Genomic DNA, 20,758 nt, shown 5'->3' on the forward strand with positions numbered 1-20,758 from the left:
TTTAGAACTGTCCCACTTTAACTGAACTGTTTTGTGCTTGGTGTAGTGGTTAGAGTGCTGGACTAGGACTGGGGAGACCCGAGTTCAAATCTCCATTCAGCCATGAAACTAGCTGGGTGACTCTGGGCCAGTCACTTCTCTCTCAGCCTAACCTACTTCACAGGGTTGTTGTGAAAGAGAAACTCAAGTATGTACTATACCGCTCTGGGCTCCTTGGAGGAAGAGCGGGATATAAATGTAATAGTAATAATAATAATAATAATAATAATAATAAAGGGAGGAGATGGAGGAGGCTGTTCCTCCGCCCCCTCCCGGTGCTGCCTGCCTGCCTGCTTCGGTCCTGTCTCTTCCAGGCTGCTTCTTCAATGCCATCATTGTCCTCCTGTGTTACCTACGGCCGTGTAGTGATGGCTCCGCAGCCAGGTTGAGGAACAACTCCCAGGTGGCCTAACTGCAGCTGGAGAGGCACTGCTGCTCCACTCCAGCCTGTGTGAGTTTAGCTTCACACTTGGACGGATCCAGCAGGAAATGACACCGGGGGGAGCACAGGGGGGGCAGAAAGGGGGAAATCCAGTTTTCACTCCCTGTGAAAATCCAGGGCAGTCGTGGGGGCGGAAAACAACTTGCAAGAGGCTCACACGGGAAGCAGAGAGGAGGACGAGTCTGGCAGAATTGAAAAATCCCTCCCACGCTAGGGGCGCCCTTCCCGTCCTCCGCCCTTTCGCTGCCTTCCCTCAGCCTCTCCCCATCTCCCTTCTTTACTCTGGGGGCAGAAGACAGCAGACAGCAGGATCTGCCCTTCGCAGCTGGCCGGGAGCCCCCCTGCCTCCAGCCCAAAGCGGCATTCCCTTCCGCGGCTCTTGCTTTACAATTGCCATTCACCCCTCTCTGCGCCACCTCCAGGCTAGCCTAGCTGGAAGTGGGAAGCCCGTACCCCCATTTCCAGAACAATGCATTCTGGGAAATGTAGTCCGTTGAATGAGTGCATCCATTGTTGTAGCCATTCAGGGAACTACGTGTCCCTAAATGCACTGCTCTGTCTGAATTTCAGCGGGGCAGCGTTTAAGGCTAGACGTACTCTGGGCACCCCCCACCCCCGTAGTTTTCTTCGGGATCTGCTCAAGGGTGGCCTGGCTGGGAATGCTGCTGGACTAAAATCCGGAGCTGCTGCCTGAAGCCCGCTGAAGAAGGGACTGGAGCCCTTGCGCCCCTTCTGGGGGAGGCAGGTGGGGGGCGGGTGTGTGTGTGCCCTTTGTCTTCTCCACCCTTGTCGGGGTGAGGAAGGCCGTCTGGTGAGTTCACTGTCGGCTTGGAGGAGAGGGATGGTAGGCAATGCCAGGTGGGCAAAGAATGGGGTGGGTGGGAGACCCAGCAGCAGGAAGGGAGAGACCAAAGGGGGCCTCAGCTGAGAGGAGCAGGTTTGAGTTCACCCCTGCTGAGACGAGGCGTTGCTTAGCTGCCTAAAAATAATGGAGCCTGATAAGACTGCTGCTGATGGGTGGGGGAGAACCTTGGTCTCCCCACCCTTGTTGCTTTCACCCCATTGGAAGATGCTCCGTGTTGCTTACTCCTCCCATATTTCCCAGTTTGGGGGGTTTCTTCCCCCTTCTCAGTAATCAGGAGCTCCCATGGGTTGACTCAGTTCTGCTTCAAGCGATTTTCATCTGCCCTAAGAGGCAGCTGAAGAACATTGAAGAAGTTGCCTTCTGAGTCAAAGCTCTGGTCCATCTAGCCCAGGATTATTTACTTGGGACTTGGCCAAAGAAACCACTGAGCTACAATCCCTCCTCAAGTGGAGCAATAAAGGAGAGAGAGGTCTGGACAGGGTGTGTTGGAGAGGAAAGAGAGTAAACAGGTGCAGCTGTAGGGTGAGGGGGCTGTAAGCAAGCCCAGAGGAGGAAGAAGGCTTGAGAGTTCTTGGAGTTGGTGACCAAAGGCTGCACTGGACTGAAGGCTTTGCCCTGTGCCCCACCCTTTCCTCCCCCACACATCATCATCATCATCATCATCATCATCATCATCATCATTATTAATTATTTTTAATTCTATTTCTATACCGCCCTTCCAAAAATGGCTCAGGGCAGTTTACAAAGAGAAATAACAAACAAATAAGATGGCTCCCTGTCCTCAAAGGGCTCACATTCTAAAAAATAAACATAAGACACACACTAGCAACAGTCACTGGAAGTACTGTGCTGGGGGTGGATAGGGCCAGTTACTCTCTCCCTGCTAAATAAAAAGAATGACCATGGTAAAAGGTGCCTCTTTGCCCAGTTAGCAGGGGGATTGCTAGTTTCTCGTTGACTTCTGGCATTTCTCTCCTTTTTGTGGAGGAAAAAGATCCACGAGGTGGAATCTAGATGTCAAAAAGCTTCATCCCTCAAGAGAGAACAAGGAGTTCTTTAAATCTTGTTGGAGGCTACTTGTTGGAGGGACAGATTGAAGATGGGAACGAAAGAGTCTGCTGGCCTCTATGCCACCCAGGCTGAGAGTGGTGGTGGATTCTGGGAAAGGACCACGCAGAAGATCTTCAGCAAAGGCAACCTGAGCTCCACTGTACAATGCCAGCCTTTCAAGCAGTTATGCTACCACGATGCCATGGGCCCCCGAGAGGTGTGTAAACAGCTACACAACCTTTGCCGTCAGTGGCTGATGCCAGAAAGACACACGAAAAATCAGATCCTGGACTTGGTGATCCTGGAGCAATTCCTGACCATCCTACCCCCAAAGATGGAGAACTGGATCAGAGAATGTGGAGCAGAGACCAGTTCCCAGGCGGTGGCCCTGGCAGAAGGTTTCCTCCTGAGCCAGACAGAGGAGGAGAAGCAGGTAGAGCAACTGGTGAGAGAGTGGTTCATCCTGGGTCTAGCAATGGGCCTGGAATGTGAGCCAGGAGATAGTGGAATAAGCCACTAGTTGCCCAAGAAGGCAACTGGAGAATTGCCCAAGGAGATAACATCCCCCCCACACACCCGACCCCTTCTCAGGCCTTGTTCTGCACCCGTCCTAATCTCTACCTCTCCCTGATCCCTGTCTGGGATCTCTTCTTCTGTCTCTTTCAGATTCCAGGACCATTGTCAGAAGCAGCTCCTGATTTCTCCGAGGCAGAGAGGGCTCCATTGGATGCCAAGCAGAGGCCACTGTCCAGGTGGACCTCACAGGAAGTTGGCGGAGCTGCCAACTTGCTGGGTAAGGAGTGATGTCGGACATCTTCTTGGTCTTCCTCTTGCTGAGATATCCTCGAAATACATGGGATGCTTTGATGTTTCTCTCAGGAGGCTGCTGCCTTCTAGCCTCTTGCAAAAAGGTTTTAGAAAATATTTTGTTTCAGGATTTAAACATCCAAACTTGTACTTGCAGAGACTGTGGGGAGACACTTTTTCTTGCATGGAGTTTAAATATAACCTTGTACAAAAATAGAGAATGTGTATCAAGAATTAATCATTACTAGCTCAACCCGCTCAGAGCATCTGTGTACTAGGACTTCATTGCTTTCCTTGCCCGCCCCCCCCCCCCCCGCTTGATTGCTCAGTATCAGTCACCCAATCTCAGCTTCCCCCCACCCACTATATATACTAACGTAACCCGCACATAGCTTCTGCGTGTTGGTACTTGATTGCTCCCTTCATCCCTTGCCACACACACCCTCACCTCAGAGATCACTCCACCTTCACCTGAGCTGCACTCCTCCTCTTCCTCCTCCATCCCATTCCTCCTTCCCCTCCTTGACTGCTCAGTGTTAGCCTCCCACTCTCAGCCGCCCCTTCCCCACTGTTCAGTCATTCACCTCCCCCCCCCCCGCTGCTTGCTCATGCACTCGCCCGCTCGCTTCCACTCGCTCAGCCCCCCGCCGTGCGTTTGCCCCCTCCCCACCGCTCACTCACTCACTCACTCGCACCCTCCCAACCACCCGCTCACTTGCTCATCCCCTCCCTGCCACTCGATCTCCCCATCACCACTGACCCACCCATCCCTCCCTGCCTGCCCACTCACTCGCTTGCCCCCTCCCCGCTCCTCTTCCCTATCTAAATATAGAATCTCCACTGCCCAACAGCTGCTTCTGATTTGTAACCTCCAGTTGGTAAATCACGGTGTGGGAGGGGCTTGCCACGTACATCCTTAGCGTATTATATATATATACTAGCTTAACCCATCCAGAGCATCTACATGCTAGTACTTGATTGCTCCCCTTACCCCCTGCCACAGCCCCCCTCACTTGAGCCGCACTCCGGCTGCTCCTCCTCCATCTGGTTGCTTTCATCCCCTTCACCCCTCTTGGTTGTGGCTGCAGTGTTGCTGGCACCTATTGGCCAGGCTGCAGCACCCTATCCCCAGAGACCTTCTCACCCGAGCCCTGCTCCTGCTCCTCCCCACAGGAGCAGCAGCAGCAGCAGTGGACCGGGCCCTTCCTCACTGCCGCCACCCCCATGGCTGCTCGTTCCCCTCAAGCCACTGACAGTCCCGGGCCTGACCCTTGCCTGCCTGCCTGCCTCCACCAATGGCCTCAGTAACACCAAACAGCAGCAGTGGTTGACTGGGCCCTTCCTTGCTGCCAATACGCGCTGCCATGGCCTCTCGTTCCACTCAGGCTGCTGACAGACTTGGGCCTGTTCCTCACACTTCCTTCTTTATCTCTTTCCCTCGCTTCTTTCTCTCTCTTTCTCTCTCTCTCCCTTCCTGAGTAAACAGATCTTGTCCATCTTGTTTCCTCATTCTAATTCACACAACGACAACCTCCTTCTCCTGAAGGGGCTCTTTCCTCCCTCATGACCCCTCTCTTCACAGACCCCTGCCCACTATCCTTTTATCCTCTATAATAAAGAGCTAAAGCGTGATCCCGTGCCTGTCTTCGGCCCGTGTCTTTCTTGGCCGTTCTGGGCATGCGCGGAGCAACTGTGAAAGATACGGCCGTCCTGACACGGGCGGCCATGTTGGTGAAGCAGCAGCGGGGGAAACTGGGCCGAAAACTGAAACTGGGAAACTGGGTCGAAAACTGAAGCAGCAGCGGGGGAACGGGGAGGGCTGAGCCGGCAGCGGGGGATCCGGGAGGGTTGTGAGAGTAGCGGAGGAACCGGGACAGCAGCGGGGAAGAAAAAAAAATTTTTAAAGGCCGGGAGGAAAGAAAAGAGTGGGGGGGAGGTACCAGCGGCGGGAGGGTTTACTTACCCCTCCCGCCGCTCTCTCACTTGCCACCAGCAGCCGCCCCCGCCGCCCCCCCACCTGATTAAGGGCCAAATCGGCCCAAACAATTGCCACTGCCGCCGCCCGCCCGCCCTCCCAGCTGCCCGAGTCCTCCTCAACCCCGTCTGCGGCCCGCGTCAAGGACCATAATCGGAGAAGGAGAGAGGAGCTCGCAAACAGAGCTCTTCTCTCTGCAAAGCCTCTGCCCGAACTGGCACTTTGGGCGCAAAGGACGCAACAGGCGTCAGTTCGGGCAGAGGCTTTGCAGAGAGAGGAGCTCTGTTTGCGAGCTCCTCTCTCCTTCTCCGGTTATGGTCCTTGACGCGGGCCTAAGACGGGGGTGAGGAGGACTCGGGCAGCTGGGAGGGCGGTCGGTCGGTAGTGGCAGCGGCCGCGGCGGCAGTTGTTTGGGCCGATTTGGCCCTTAATCAGGTGGGGGCGGGCGGGGAGATTAGAGCCGGCAGAAGTGTCCGGCCTGACCGCTACTGTCTTTACTGCGGAGAGCCAAGAGGCGGTGATGGTGGGTCTGGCCCGGCCGCCCAAGCACAATTCAAAAAGTTAAAGAAACACCCCCCCAAAACCAAACGAAGAGAGTCAGAAAGAAAAAAGAAACAAACAAACAAAAAGGGTGAGAGAAAGGAAGAAGGAATAAAGGGGGGGGGGAACCTAGCACCCGTTATTATAACGGGCTTAAAAATACTAGTACGTATATATAGATATAGATTCTTCTCCTCTACAATGAAGAACATTTTCCGACCAGTAACGGTTGCATTCCAACTGTCCTTAACCATCAAAGGCTCCTCCTCCCTATCAGCATGTGGAATCCCCACTGCCCAATCACCATGGTGCCACAGGCTCCTCCTCCCTATTTGCATATGGAATCCTCACTGCCCAATCACCGTGATGCTTCTGCTCGTGAACTCTCGGTATTAGCTATGGGTACAACTTAGAGAATTATATAGGTAGATTGGAAATCATCAATTCTCCAGGCTGCCATCTTTCCCATCAACCTCTCCGTCCTGATGATAACCAAGGGTAGGCAATGGGGAAGGCAAGTGTTCCCATCTCCTCTCCTGCTGCGGGACCCCTGGGGTTACTTGAAGGAGAGGCACATTGGACATGCTCCCCCAAATATGCACTTGTATGTCCCCTCAGTATATCTTTCTGATGTCTCTTCTGATTTTCTATAATGCTGCACTCAACGGATCTCAAGGAAAGAATGAGAGCGGGAGAGTGTGTAGAGGCAAGAAATTATTTGGGCAGATGAGTGTGGAGGCTGCTCTGCTGTGTAGATCCTTGACGCCTCAAGTTGGAGGATTTGGTGTGCAGGAAAGACCCTTTTAGTATGCTGCCTCCCCAACCACCATGCACTCCTGTGCCTCCATCAAAATATGTTATCATGTCTATCTGAGTTTTCTACAGTGCTGCCCTCAATGGAGCTCAAGGGGAGGCTGAGACCAGGGGTGAACCCAGAGTGGAGAACTGGTTTGGGCAGATGAGAGGCAAGGTTGTGCCATTGGGTGACCTCCCGCCCGAGAAAAAAGATTTGCCTGCCTCTTCTGGAAGGGAAAGGCCTGGAAGTGAGCTGGAATTACCCATCTTTGCTTGAAGAAAGTCACCCAGAGAGGGAACATCCCATACAAGTATCCTCTCAGGACTTTCTCTGCTCTCTTTCTCCTTTCATTTCTTGTCCTTTATTTATTTATTTTTTTTGGCCAGATGTACATGATGGAGGGAGGCCACTTGAACTCCTAGCCCTGCTTTCATTCATTCATTCATTCATTCATTCATTCATTCAATTTCTATACCACCCTTCCAAAAATGGCTCAGGGCAATTTACACAGAGAAATAACAAATAAATATGATGGCTCCTTGTCCCCAAAGGGCTCACAATCTAAAAAGAAACTTAAGATAGACACCCGCAACAGTCACTGGAGGTCCTGTGCTGGGGGTGGATAGGGCCAGTTACTCTCCCCCTGCTAAATAAAGAGACTAAGCACGTTAAAAGGTGCCTCTTTGCCAAGTTATCAGGGGGTCTTTCATGCTCCCTTGATAATTTGCTTTGGCTGGGTGTGTTGCGGGGGGGGGCACTTTTTTCTCCAGCCTCTCCCACAGTTTAAAAATATGTTGAGTTATGGCAGTTTTCAACTCAAAAACTGACATAGCCATCGGAATCCATCTTTTGATTTGTGCACTAAGCCAACATAAAGATTTCTTTGTTACTATTCTTGATTCTATATTTCTTGCACCAACATCTTTCCGTCACTCTTGTGTGATCCGCAGGTACTGGACTGACTCTTCCATTGGCTTCTCGGCCATCTCTTCTTGCTGGTGGAGCAGAAGAGGCTTCAGTGCAACCAGATCAGGTAGGGGAGGGGTCACAGGGGGAGGAGGAGGAGAGGGAATGAACAAATCACCTTTGTCTGCCCCACATCCCCCTGGCAGTGGCGGCTGGTGGCTCCTGGGACTGGGTGGGCACTAGGCAGAGCAGGTAATGGGTGGAGCCAGTGTAGACATGGCTGGAGGTGGAGCCAGTGCCTCTCAGCTCTGCCTTGGAGATGCCAGGGAGCAGAACCTGCAACCTTCTGCAAGTATGCAGGTGCTGCTCTTCCCCAAGTAGCCCCATCCCCCAAAGGGAATATCTTACAGTGCTCACATGTCTCCCATTCAAATGCAAACAAGGGTGGACCCTGCTCAGCAAAGGGAACAATTTATGCTTGCTACCACAAGACCAGCTCTTCTCCCATAAATGCTGTTGGTGGTTCTCAAGGCAACTATCACTTCAGGCTACAGGTGTGTGTACGCACGCGACTCCTAGAAGAGCCATAGCTCTCCTAGACTGCTGGGGGAAAGAAAGGCCGCTGCCGCCACTTTTCCCCGCCCAGAATTGAAGCGCATGTGTAGACAAGTTGGAACTCAAGTCTACTCTTATCTGCTGAGAGGTGACGGCGTCGCCCACTTTAGCAAAAAATTTAAGCATACCCTGACTGCCTTCAGAATGCAGACTCCTTGGACTGTGCAGGCACTGAGCAGTACAGTGTGGGCGATGGAGACACCGACTACCCTAGAGCCAGAGCGGGGAGGGAGGGAAACAAGGAGGCAACCAGCTGAGCAAGAGAAGTGGGTGTGTATGTGTGTTTTTACTGGATTGGGGGAGGGGGGCGCCACCCTTCTTGCCCTTACAGAAGAGCTGCTACTCCCCCTGGGTGTGAAAGCATCTCTCTTTCCTTTGGCATCTGTCAGAACTGCCAGCTGGTATGACTGTGAAGGCCACATGTGAAGGCTTTAATCTTTAATCTGGGCAAGGAAGAGCCTTCGAAAGGTTTGACAGTCAGATATGTAGCAGGAGGTCAGCAATTTTCCTCTTCATCACAGGATTGTGTGTTTTCCAGTGGCAGGTGTTGGTGTCCCAATCTCTCTCTCTTGTGTCACAATTGGACCACCTTTGAGACAGAGCACCTCCCCCTCCATTTCTGTTTATTTGCTGTGTAAACTCCTTTGAAGATTTTTGTGAAAAGTAATCTATAAATAGAATTAATGACCTTGCAAGGGAATCATTCCTGCCCTTCTCCTCCAAGCTTATGTTAACAGCCCATTTGGATTGTGCTGGGAAGAGAAAGGGGCCTTATGTGTCCTGTGAGGGAGAAAATGCTTTCTTCTTCCTCTTCTTCTACTTCCAGGGTCCGGTGACCTTTGAGGAGGTGGCTGTGCATTTCACAGAGGAGGAGTGGGCTCTGCTGGATCCAGCCCAAAGAGCCCTGCACAGGGCAGTCACGGAGGAGAATTATGAGACTGTATCCTCTCTGGGTAAGTCTCCCTCTTTTTTGCTGAAGGGGGAGACTGGAAGAGGAAAATAGAGATGTGTCTGGTTTGCTGAAGTTGGTGAGAGCAAGGTGCAGATAACTGGGTTCAGTCCACATGTGGGCCAGAGAACCAGTGTGCTATAGTAGTCAGAAGGTTAAAGGTCTTGAAGATCTGGGATCAAATACTCCTCCGTGATGAAGCTTGTTGGGTGACTCTGAGCCAATAATCTCTCAGGCTAACCTTCCTCACAGGAGGCACACAGTGGTGTGAAGGTGGGATATAAATACATGAAATAAATCAGAACCCCAAGGAGACTTCATCTATCAGACTCTGAAGATATGAAGCTGCTTTATTTGGGTTCAGAGCATGGGTCCATCTCATTCATGGTTCTCTGCACTGACTGGCAGCAGCTCTGCAGGGTTTCAGATGAGGATTTTCCCCAGTCCTACCTGGAGATGCTGACAGAGACTGAAACGGAGACCTTCTGCAGGTGCTCTGCCCCTCCCCTAAGGAGCCTGAGAGTCTGGAGGGAGGGAGATCTCAGTGAAGAGAGGGAGATCTGGGATGCATGCAGAGATTGGTCCTTGGAGAAGTTCCCTCAACTCAACTATGTAACGCAGTGATTCTCAAACTTGGGTCCTCAGGTGTTATTGGACTTCAACTCCCATAATCCCCAACCAAAGGCCACTGAGGCTGGGGATTATGGGAGTTGAAGTCCAATAACACCTGAGGACCCAAGTTTGAGAATCCCTGATGTAACGGGACTCACCCTGAGCAGTAAATAGCAAGCCAAGTCCTATGAATTGCCGCCATCAGAGAAGGGTCCCCATTTGGGCCTTGCGCCTGAATCAAGACTGTGAACTAATTTTGTGCATGTCAATTGTGTGTACAGTATATCTCCTGCTCAGATGTCCAAAAAAGTCTCTCTGGTCTGGATTAAGTTCCAACTTGTTCACACCCATTGACTGATCCCCAACAGAGCTTCAGGCTCAAAGTCTCCAATAATAATCTGGCTATGAGGAAAGAATTATGTTAAATCCCTTCCAGCATCCACACAATTCTCCATACCTGTGTTAAAAAGAGAATGAGAAATTACACATTAAGAGGAAATGTGGAAAATAAACATACACATGGTGAATTTGCAAAAGAAAGCAATACATTCAATGAGTATAATTGGAATGTATTGAAAACCCTTTAAGAACATAAGGACAGCTCTGCTGGATCAGGCCCAAGGGCTATCTAGTCCAGCGTCCTGTTTCACACAGTGGCCCACCAGATGCCTCTGAGAAGCTCACAGGCAAGAGGCAAGGGCATGTCCTCTCTCCTGCTGTTACTCCCCTGCAACTGGTATTCAGAGGGATCTTGCCTCTGAGGCTGGAAGTGGCTTATAGCCCTCATACTAGTAGCTGTTGAAAGACTTGTCCCCCATGAATTTGTCCAAACCACTCTTAAAGCCATTCAGGTTGTTGGCTGTCACCACATCTTGTTGCAGATAATTGCACAAGTTGATTATGTGTTGTGTGAAAAAGTCCTTTCTTTTGTTGGTCCTAATTTTTTTTTGGCAATCCTTTTCATATGATGACCCCTAGTTCTAGTGTTATGTTAGAGGGAGAAAGATTTATATCAATTTTCTCCACGCCATGCATGATTTTATAGACTTCTGTTATGTCTCCTCTCATCTGAATATCGTAGCAATGGCAAGAAAGGGGATTCCTAGAATAGGCAATTCTGAAGGGAGGGCAAAGTAGTGAATGGTTGGAGGAAAAGCAGTGAGGTAGGCAGATGTGGGGCTTTCTGAATGAACTGCAGCCGCGTTTTCAGTGGATGAGTATATTTATTCCTTAGTGGTGGAGCAAACACTAGTGGTGGGCGGACAGAGAAAGCACAAGGGAAGACAGACACAAGGGAGGCTTTGTTACACACGAAGGGTGATGAGGAAAGGAGAGAAGGGGTTTTAAATGGGTGCTGCATGGCACAGAGAGAGTCCGTAGAAGGCAAGGGAAGGAGTGATCTTCTTGCATCCAGGATCTTTCTATTAGCTTCACACAGATGAAGGACACCACCTCCTGAGTAGGTCTTTTTCTGTGCTAGCCAACTAAGCCGGTCACCAGCATTCATCCGTGGCAGACCTTTTCCTTGGCTTGGAGCCAACTACTCGATAAGAGCTGGTTGGCTGGCAGTTTTTACCATAGTTTTGGCGAAAGGGGTCCCAGGACTCTGACGTTGGTTAGTAAAGAGTAAAGAATGCCTCTGGGAAGCCTGCCAGGCAAGATGTGAGGGCTTGTACTCTCTCCTGCTGTTGCTCCCTTGCTATTGGTTTTTGGAGGCATCTTACCTTTGAGGCTGAAGGTGGCAGCCTATAGCCATTGCTTGTAGACATTGATAGACTTGTCTTCCATGAATCTGCCTTATTTATTTATTTGTTTATTTAATTTATATACCGCCTAGTATAAACATCTCTAGGCGGTGTACAGAATTAAAACATAAAATATAACACATTTAAAATTCAATAAAAGATAAAAATCATAGATAAAAACACATTAAAAACTCATAAAATTTTTAAAAATACAATCTCAACTGAAGGCCTGGGAAAACAAGTGTGTCTTCAGGGTCCTCCTAAAAGCAAACAGAGAAGGAGATGCTCTTATTTCAGCAGGGAGTGCGTTCCAAAGCCCTGGGGCAGCCACAGAAAAGGCCCGGTCCCGAGTTGCCACAAAACAGGTTTGTGGCACCCGTAGTAGGACCTTAGTCCCTTTTAAAGCCATACAGGCTGGTAGCCATCATCACATCCCATGGCAGATAATTTCGTTGGTTATTAGCGTTAGCGTTTATGTGATGAGCGTATATGTGATGTGATATGTTGTATTTCACTACCCTAAATAGTTTAGTGTCCTCTGCAAATATAGCCACTTTGCTGTTTACCCCAACATCTACATCATTTATGAATAAATTAAAGGGAACAGGTCCCAATACAGATCGCTGGTGGACCTCACTTCTTATTTATGTCCATTTATTCCTGTCCTCTATTTCCTGTCCTTCCAGTTACCAATCCACACATGAACCTGTCCCCTTAATCCATGACTGCGAAGTTTTATCAAGAGATTTTGATGAGGAACTTGATAAAGCTTTTTGGAAGTCCAAGTATACTATGTCACCTGGATAATCTCTGTTCATATATGCCTACTGATATTCAAAGAAAACTCCAAAGGGTTGGTGAGGCAAGATTGATTATCGCAGAAGCAACGGTGGTTCCCCTTGAGCAGGGCCTGTTCTTTTATAAGTTTAACAGTTTTATCCTTAAGTGTGCTTTCCATCAATTTGCCTAGAACAGGTGTTAAGCTAGCTGGCCTGTAATTTCTTGGGACCCCGCCACCGATCCCTTTTTGAAAATTGTTGTTATGTTGGCTACTTTCCAGTGCTCTGGTACAGAGCCTGACTATAAAGATAAGTTACATAGTTTTGCCAGAATATCAGCAATTTGATATTTGAGTTCTTCAAGAACTCTTGGGTGGATGCCATCTGACCCTGGTGATTTGTTAACTTTTAATGTTTCAAGACAGTTTAGAACGTCACCTCTTGTCACCTCTGTGTGACTCAGTTCTTCAGCCTCCAGGTGTGAGAAGCTCAGTTCATGTGTGGATATATGCTCATTATCCTCTTCCATGAAGACAGATGCAAGGAACTCATTCAGGTTCTCTGCAATCTCCATATCCTCCTTAATCATCCCTTTCTGTCCTTTGTCATATAAAGGTCCAACCATCTTCCTGGCAGGTTTCCTGAGTCTGACATATTTAAAGAAGTTTTCATTATTCCCCTTGATGCTTTTGGCTAAATCAGTGGTCTTCACTGATTCTTTGGTCGGGGCTACTGTCACACTCAACCCCAAACCCACCATTTCTTCAGCCATAGGCATGTGCTTGGCGCAGAACAGGTCCCCAGCAGAAGGCTTTGCTTTGCCCAGCTGCAGCCCACCCACCACCCACCCCCAGCAGTGTATACCCTAGTGGCAAGTGGGGAGATGTTTTAAATCAATTCCATGCATTCTGGAGCAAATTGGTCCTCCTGATTTCCCCTCTCAGCTTTCTTTTCACCAAACTCCTCCTTTTAGAGATGGTTGTTCTTCTGAAGTCCATAGTATCCGTGTTAGATTTCCTTGGCAGTTCTCTGCTCTCATATACGCTGAATTTGAGCACACTACGGTCACTGTTCCCTTATGGTTCCATGAGACTGATGTCTCGCCCCAGGTCCTGAGCACCACTGAGGATAAAGTCCAAGGACAACTTCTCCCTGGTTAGTCCCATGACCAGCTGTTCCAAGGCACAGTTATTTAGTGGCCTCTTTGTCATTATGTGCATGTGAATTGACCCAGTCTATGTGTGGGTAACTGAAGTCGCCTATTATCACAGCTCTGTGTCTCTCTGCAGTGTTCATTTCAGTTAAGAACATAAGAACAGCCCTGCTGGATCAGGCCAAAGACCTATCTAGTCCAGCATCCTGTTTCACACAGTTGCCCACCAGATGCCTCTGGAGAGCCCACAGGCAAGAGGTGAGGGCACACCCTCTCTCCTGCGGTTGCTCCCCTGCAACTGGTACTGAGAGACATTGTGCCTCTGAGGCTGGAAGTGGCCCTCAGCCACCAGACTAGTAGCCATTGACAGACCTGTCCACCATGAATTTGTCTATGCCCCTTTTACAGCCATCCAAGCTGGTGGACATCATCAAGTCCCATGGCAAGGAATTCCATAGATCAATTATGCAACTCTTCTTGTTGGTCCTAAATTTCATGACCTTCCGTTTCATGGCGTTTCATGAGGGAGAAAAATTTCACTCTGTCCACACTCTCCACTCCATGCATAATGTTATACACCTCGATCATGTCTCCCCTTCGTCACCTCTTTTCTAAGGTAAAGAGCCGCAGACGCTATAGCCTAGCCTCATAAGGAAGGTGCTCCAGGCCCCTGATCATCTTGGTTGACCAATTCTGCACCTTTTCCAGTTCTACAATATCTTCCTTAAGATACGGTGGCCAAAACAGTGTGCAGTACTCCAGATGTGACCATACCATAGATTTGTACATGGGCATGATTATATTAGCATTTTTATTTTCAATCCCATTCCTAATGATCCCTAGAATGTCATTGGTTTTTTCCACAGCAGCCGCCTCACTGAGTCGGCACTTTCAATGAGTTCATTGTACGTAAGAGTTCATTCTAAGCTGCTTGATCTTCTCATTATAGTTTTCATTGAGATTATCATGTAAATCACTAAATTCCTTCTAGATATCTGATTTCTCTCTCTACTGAATTGTGGGATACCAAATCATACTGTGCCCAGGGCACCAAAAACCCAAGGGCTCATAAATTCAGTGAAGTATGGCTGTCTTGTTCTCCCGTCAAGAGAACATGTGACTGAGGCTGCATCGTTGATCTGAGGCCCCTTGACTATCTCAGCCCTGATCAGTTTTCTCTCTTCATTCCAGCAGGTAATGATTGGGAGAAAGAGAATGAGGGAAAGCCCCACAGAGGATTCAAACAGAAGAAGAGGAATGGATCTACTGCTTCTCTGCATGGTGAATTGCATAGACTCACAATCGAGGGGGGAAAGGAGAAAGCAGTAGAGAAAACTCTTTATGCTTTCAACAGGAAGAGCTTCAGTTCTGAATTCAGCCTTCAGACTCAGGGGGAAATGCATACGGAAGAGAAACCATATAAATGCTTAGAATGTGGAAAGGGCTTCAGGCAAAGAGCAAAACTTATTGTACATCAAAGAATCCACACAGGAGAGAAACCATATACATGCTTGGAGTGTGGAAAGAGCTTCAGTCACAGTACAAGCCTGATTTCACACCAAAGGATTCACACAGGGGAGAAACCATATAGATGTTTGGAGTGCGGAAAGAGCTTCAGTCGCAGTACAAGCTTGACTTCACACCAAAGGATTCACACTGGGGAGAAACCATATAAATGCTTGGAGTGTGGAAAGAGTTTCAGTCAAAGTGTACAACTTAATGTACATGAAAGGATTCACACCGGAGAGAAACCATATAGATGCTTGGAGTGTGGAAAGTGCTTCAGTACCAGCACAAGCCTGATTTTACATCAACATATTCACACAGGTGAGAAACCATGTAAATGTTTGGTGTGTGGAGAGAGCTTTAGAGTGAGTGCAAGCCTCAGTTTTCATCAAAGGATTCACACAGGGGAGAAACCATATACATGCTTGGAGTGTGGAAAGAGCTTCAGTCACAGCACAAGCCTGACTTCACACCAAAGGATTCATACAGGGGAGAAACCATTTACATGCTTGGAGTGTGGAAAGAGCTTCAGTCATAGAGCAAGCTTAACGTTACATCGAAGGCTTCACACAGGAGAGAAACCATATACATGCTTGGAGTGTGGAAAAGGCTTCAGCCTCAGCACAAACCTGACTTCACATCAAAGGATTCACACAGGAGAGAAACCATATACATGCTTGGAGTGTGGAAAGAGCTTCAGTCACAACACAAGCCTGGCTTCTCACAAAAGGGTTCACACAGGGGAGAAACCATATAGATGTTTGGAATGTGGAAAAGGCTTCAGTCAAAATGCACATCTCATTTCACACCAAAGGATTCATACAGGGGAGAAACCATATAGATGCTTGCAGTGTGGAAAGAATTTTAGAAAAAATGCACAACTCACTGAACATCAAAGGATTCACACAGGGGAGAAACCATATAAATGCTTGGAGTGTGGAAAGAGCTTTTGCCATAAGCACCACCTTACTTTACATCAAAGGATTCACACAGGGGAGAAACCATATACATGCATGGAGTGTGGAAAGAGTTTTAGTAAAAGTTCAGATGTTACTGTACACCAAAGGATTCACACAGGAGAGAAACCGTATAGATGCTTGGAGTGTGGAAAAGGCTTCAGTCGGAGTTCAAATCTCACTTCACATCAAAGGATTCACACAGGAGAGAAACCATTTACATGCTTGGAGTGTGGAAAGAGCTTCGGATACTACACAAACCTGATTTCTCATCAGAAGCTTCATGCTGGTGAAACCAAATAAATGCTTGAAGTGTTGGAAGATCTTTGATTGGATGCAATTCTTTATTCCTCACTGAAGTACTACTCTGCATGTTGTATATGAATTCCTGGAAAAGAGCTACATTAATCTGCTTTGGGGAAATGAGCCCAAACCACGTCCGCCTTAAAAGCTTGCATCTTACTTGTGGTTTGAGCTTCTGAGGAGTGCATCTGACAAAAGGAGGGCCTAGCTTATAAAGGGCAATACTTCTCTCTTCGGTGCCAGTTCAGCACTGAAGCATGCATCCAGTCGTCTTCTCTTAAAAAGTGATCATAGCTTCGATTTTACCTACTGATGTTCACCCACTTTAGTTGTTGTTGTTTTTTTGCCTCTTATCCCTTCTCTCTTTTTTTAAAAGAAAAGTAAAGGGTGTGATCCCCCAGAAAGGCAGGCCTCCTCTCTCTATCACAAGGTAGCAGCATAATACTTTGTGTTGGTGTTTGTGGCCTTACACCGATTCTCTAAGAATCGTTTCAGCTTTAGCAGCCTGAGTTCAGAGTCGTATTTGGACGACCTGCAGAATAGTTGTTTGGAGGAAACCTCCCCCTACACTGCCTCATGAGGGAAATATGGAGTCATACCAGAGACATTGCTAGATGCTGAAAAGATCTGGGGCCTAGGTCCTGGTTCAGGCCCACAGCCGCTCTCCCCTTTTTGAGAATGAACTCTTTTCATGTCCCCTAAAAAGGAATGCAAAACTCTCTTCTAGTTCTCAAAACCGTTAAAAATCAGGACCTTTAAAAAGATATCTGGTTTGTTTGGGGTAGTGAAGTGCTGTGGTCCTGGGAGCTTGGCTCCACTTGTGGGTTGAAAAGAAACAGGAGGTGAAGAGGGGCAAAGCAGCAGAGGCATAGCAACATTGGCAGTGGCTTGTGTTTACATATCTTGGTGGGCCACTGCTGCCTCCACTACTTTCTCCATCTACTCTCCGCTATTGGCCTCTGCTCACCCATCAGCACTGCCATTGGCCAGTTGCCCACCGCACGCCTCCATTCACTGATGTGACTGGCTGGCTTCCTTGTTCCAGCTGCAACATGGTATAATGAAGGCACCACTCAGCTCCTGCTAAGTGGAGGCCAGGGGTGGGTGGTGCCAAATGGCTTGGGCCCTCTGGCAGAGGCGGCAAATGGCAGGACCATAGGTGGCTCCCCCTGGGGGCCCATATGCAGAGCACACGGACCCTCATTGCTAGATCCAACTCTGCAAAGAAAGGAATTGGGGCTGAGACCTCAGCAAGGAGATCTACCTTTCGTTAATCTGCAAAGAGATCTCAGAAGCGGCATGGAGATGAAGGGCTAAGACCCTTTGGCCTCTGGGAGACGACCCTTCTTTCGCTCCCTGTGTTTGTGCTCAAATGGCCAAGTCTGTGACTTCAATTCCAAACTGTACTTTGTTGGACAGTGAGATTGTGAAGAGCTGGTGGTTCTGCAAAGCCAGGCTTTTTGGGCAGGCGAAGCCTCAGCCATTCTCCTTTCCTTGCTCTGTCCATGTGCCTGGTTGGGTGAGTCTTTCCACTGGGGAAGCCGGCCTTGTTTTAGAGATGGCTCTTAGATTAGGGAAGCGGGTGGGTCAGCCCTTCTCTGGGGCTCATGATAGGCACCTTGTCTTAGGAATTCCCACAGTTCCTTTCCTCTTGGGATAGAAAATAAATTAATCAAAATAATTTTTGATTAATTTATTCCAAACCTTCCAGTGAATGGCCTTCAGATGGGAATACCTGAGAGGTGTTATGCATTTTCCCTGCAGCACTGCAGTTCAATTTACTAACCATTTACTAACACTAAGGGGTATGCTGTGACCTTCCCACTTCAGAAGCTGGTGTTTTTTCTTATTCCATGACTGCCAAAGCGCAGCGAAACCCATGGGCTTCTCTTTTAGGGAGACAGGCAGGAGTGGGGTGCACTGAAACAGGATGGTTCTAACAGTGATCAAGAAAATGCATGGAGAATTGGGCTATCAGTGGCAACTTTCATGAGGGCTACATGGAACCTCCAGGTTCAGAGGCAGTATACCTCCGAATACCAGTTTCAGGGGATCAGTAGTGGGAGGGGGCAACAGTCTTCATGCCCTGCTTCTGGGCTTCCAAGATGCATCCGATTGGGTACTGTGGGAAGGAGCATGTGAGACTAGCTGGCTTCATCCAATAAGGCTTTCTCTGTTGGCTGGAATCCCAGTACAGAACATTATGAAAAGGAATTATTGACTTCATTTACAGGTCACTAAAAGGTTGACAGCCTTTGAAAAGCTTATGCCTAAGTAAATTCAGTAAACAATGGTCTTGGCTTGCAGGTTTATTAGATGCTACTTGAAGAAGAGCAGGATAATTTTTAAAAAAATCCTTATGAAGAAGGGGGATAAGTGCTCAGCTGTTGACACTGCAGAATATGGTCAGGAAACTCAATTAAAGGGTTTCTGGAGAAGAAGATATGAAGACGGTTGTACATAACCCCCAGCACAAGAGCATGTCTACAGCACAGATTATAGATTCTGTTGGAAAGGAGGTTTAGGGGATGTCACCCATGCTTCTCTTGGACTTTTCTCATTCAATCCGGCTTTTAAAAATGTCTTATGTTTTTAGCAGTCTTTTTAATTGTTTCCATTTTGATTTAATACATTTTAAATTTCATATTTGGTTTAACTGTGTTCCCAGCTGTATGTTTTGTTTTATTCTTTATTCTGTATGGGATGGTGATATAGATAGTTAGATAGTAATAAATAATACATCATCATCTCCGATGCAGTTGTGCCGAAATGCAGCTATTTTGGGAAATAACCAGCTAACACAAATTATTACAATCCTTTCAGGCTCGCCCCTACTGCCATTAACTTTCTGGAAGAAGCTAGCTCATCTCTCCTAGTGTAAGCCATATTAAAGGGTTGCCCAACCAATGAATTGTTTGACCAGAAGGATTGCAGAGTTGGGGGGTGGGGGGAATCAGAGGCCCTAGAGAAGAGAGTCGCTAACTGACATGAGGAACGTTGCTCAAAGTAGTCCCCTTGAACTTAATAGGAAGCTGCCATCTACCGAGTCAGTCCATTGGTCTGTCTAGCTCAGTATTGACTACACAGACTGGCAGTGGCTCTCTGAGGTTTCAGACAGGAGTCTCTCCCAGCCCTTCCTGGAGATGCTGCAGAGATTGAAGCTGGGACCTTCTACCTGCCAAGCGGATGCTCTGCCCCTGAGTCCTGGCCCCATCCCTGGTCTGACCTGTCTTCTTAATTACAGTGGAATATGACAGTCCCCATAGAGAAACCATTTTATTTTAAATAGATTGAGGAAAGCTCCAGAGTTGTTAGAAAACAAATCAATGCTCCAAAACACTGCAGTCTTGAGATCACAGAAACGCTGAGCTTAGCCTTTTCCAGACTGGTAGCTTTTCTGCTGTAGGGGTATGTCTAAAAAATTAAATATTCCAGTTTTTTTGAGCAACAACTGCATGTACATCCCATGGAAAGCTCCTGTGAGTGCTCAAGGGGAGATGTGGGGAGGAAAGATAATGCCATCAAGTCAGTGTCAACTCCAGGCAACAGCAGAGCCCTGTGATTTTCTCTGGTAGAATCCAGGAGGGATTCATCATTGCCTTCTCCCGCACAGTATGAGATGATGCCTTTCAGCACCTTCCTATATCGCTGCTGCCCAATATAGGAGTTTCCCATATTCTGAGAAACACACCTGCGGGGATTTGAACTAACCGCCTCTTGCTCGCTAAGCAAGTCACTTCCCCGCTGCTAGTGCGAACAGAGTGCTAAACACAAAGTACATTACCGGCCAATGGAGTGCTTCCGGGGGTAGGGGGACAAAGCCTCTTGCTTTCCATTGGCCCATTCTCCTGTGTCGAGATAGTGAAGAGAAGGCAGGAGTGTGTACACATACATGCATACATAGTGCCCACCAGTCATCCCAAATGTCATTTAGTGTCTTCTCCCCTCCTCCTACCCCCGTTTTCTCACCCAACAACTGCATATTACATCAATAGGAAGCTCCAGCTAGTGCTAAGGAATGCTAAACACAAAGCACGTTTTGAAGTCTCACTGCAGGGCAGTGTGCCTCCTCTCACAAACCTGCAGCTTAGGTACCCCAGAGAGCGGGTCTTGTGGTAGCATGTATGACTTGTCACCTTAGCTAAGCAGGGTCTGCCCTGGTTGCATATGAAATGGAGACTAGAAGTGTGAGCACTGTGAGATGTTCTCCCCTTAGGGGATGGAGCCACTCTGGGATGAGCAGAAGGTTCTAAGCTCATTCCCTGGCATCTCCAAGATAGGGTTGAGAAAGATTCCTGCCTACAACCTTGGAGAAGCTGCTGCCAGTCTGTAGACAACACTGAGCTAGATGGACCACTGGTCTGACTTGGTATAAGGGAGCTTTCTATGTCCCTATTGTGGTTGTGGTGGTGTTATTATTAATTTGATTTCTATACTGCCCTTCCAAAAAAGGCTCAGGGCAGTTTACATAGAGAAATAAATAAGATGGCTCCCTGTCCCCAAAGGGCTCACAATCTAAAAGAAACATAAGATAGACACCAGCAACAGTCACTGGAGGTACTGTGCTGGGGATGGATAGAGCCAGTTACTCTCCCCCTGCTAAATAATCACTGCATTAAAAGGTGCTTCTTTGCCAAGTTAGCAGGGGACTCCATAGATATTGTGTGTGTGCCCCATTAATTACAGTAAGACTGCTTATGAGTAACTTCCTGTGGATGTG

General features: G+C 48.2%; 1 pseudogene; it reads left to right on the forward strand.

Moving 5' to 3' along the window:
• Positions 1-990: 990 nt before the first annotated feature.
• Positions 991-20,758, forward strand: part of LOC128347584 (zinc finger protein 420-like) — a 40,065-nt pseudogene continuing 20,297 nt past the window's right edge.

This window comes from Hemicordylus capensis, chromosome 2 (assembly GCF_027244095.1).
Source record: "Hemicordylus capensis ecotype Gifberg chromosome 2, rHemCap1.1.pri, whole genome shotgun sequence".
NCBI lineage: Eukaryota > Metazoa > Chordata > Lepidosauria > Squamata > Cordylidae > Hemicordylus > Hemicordylus capensis.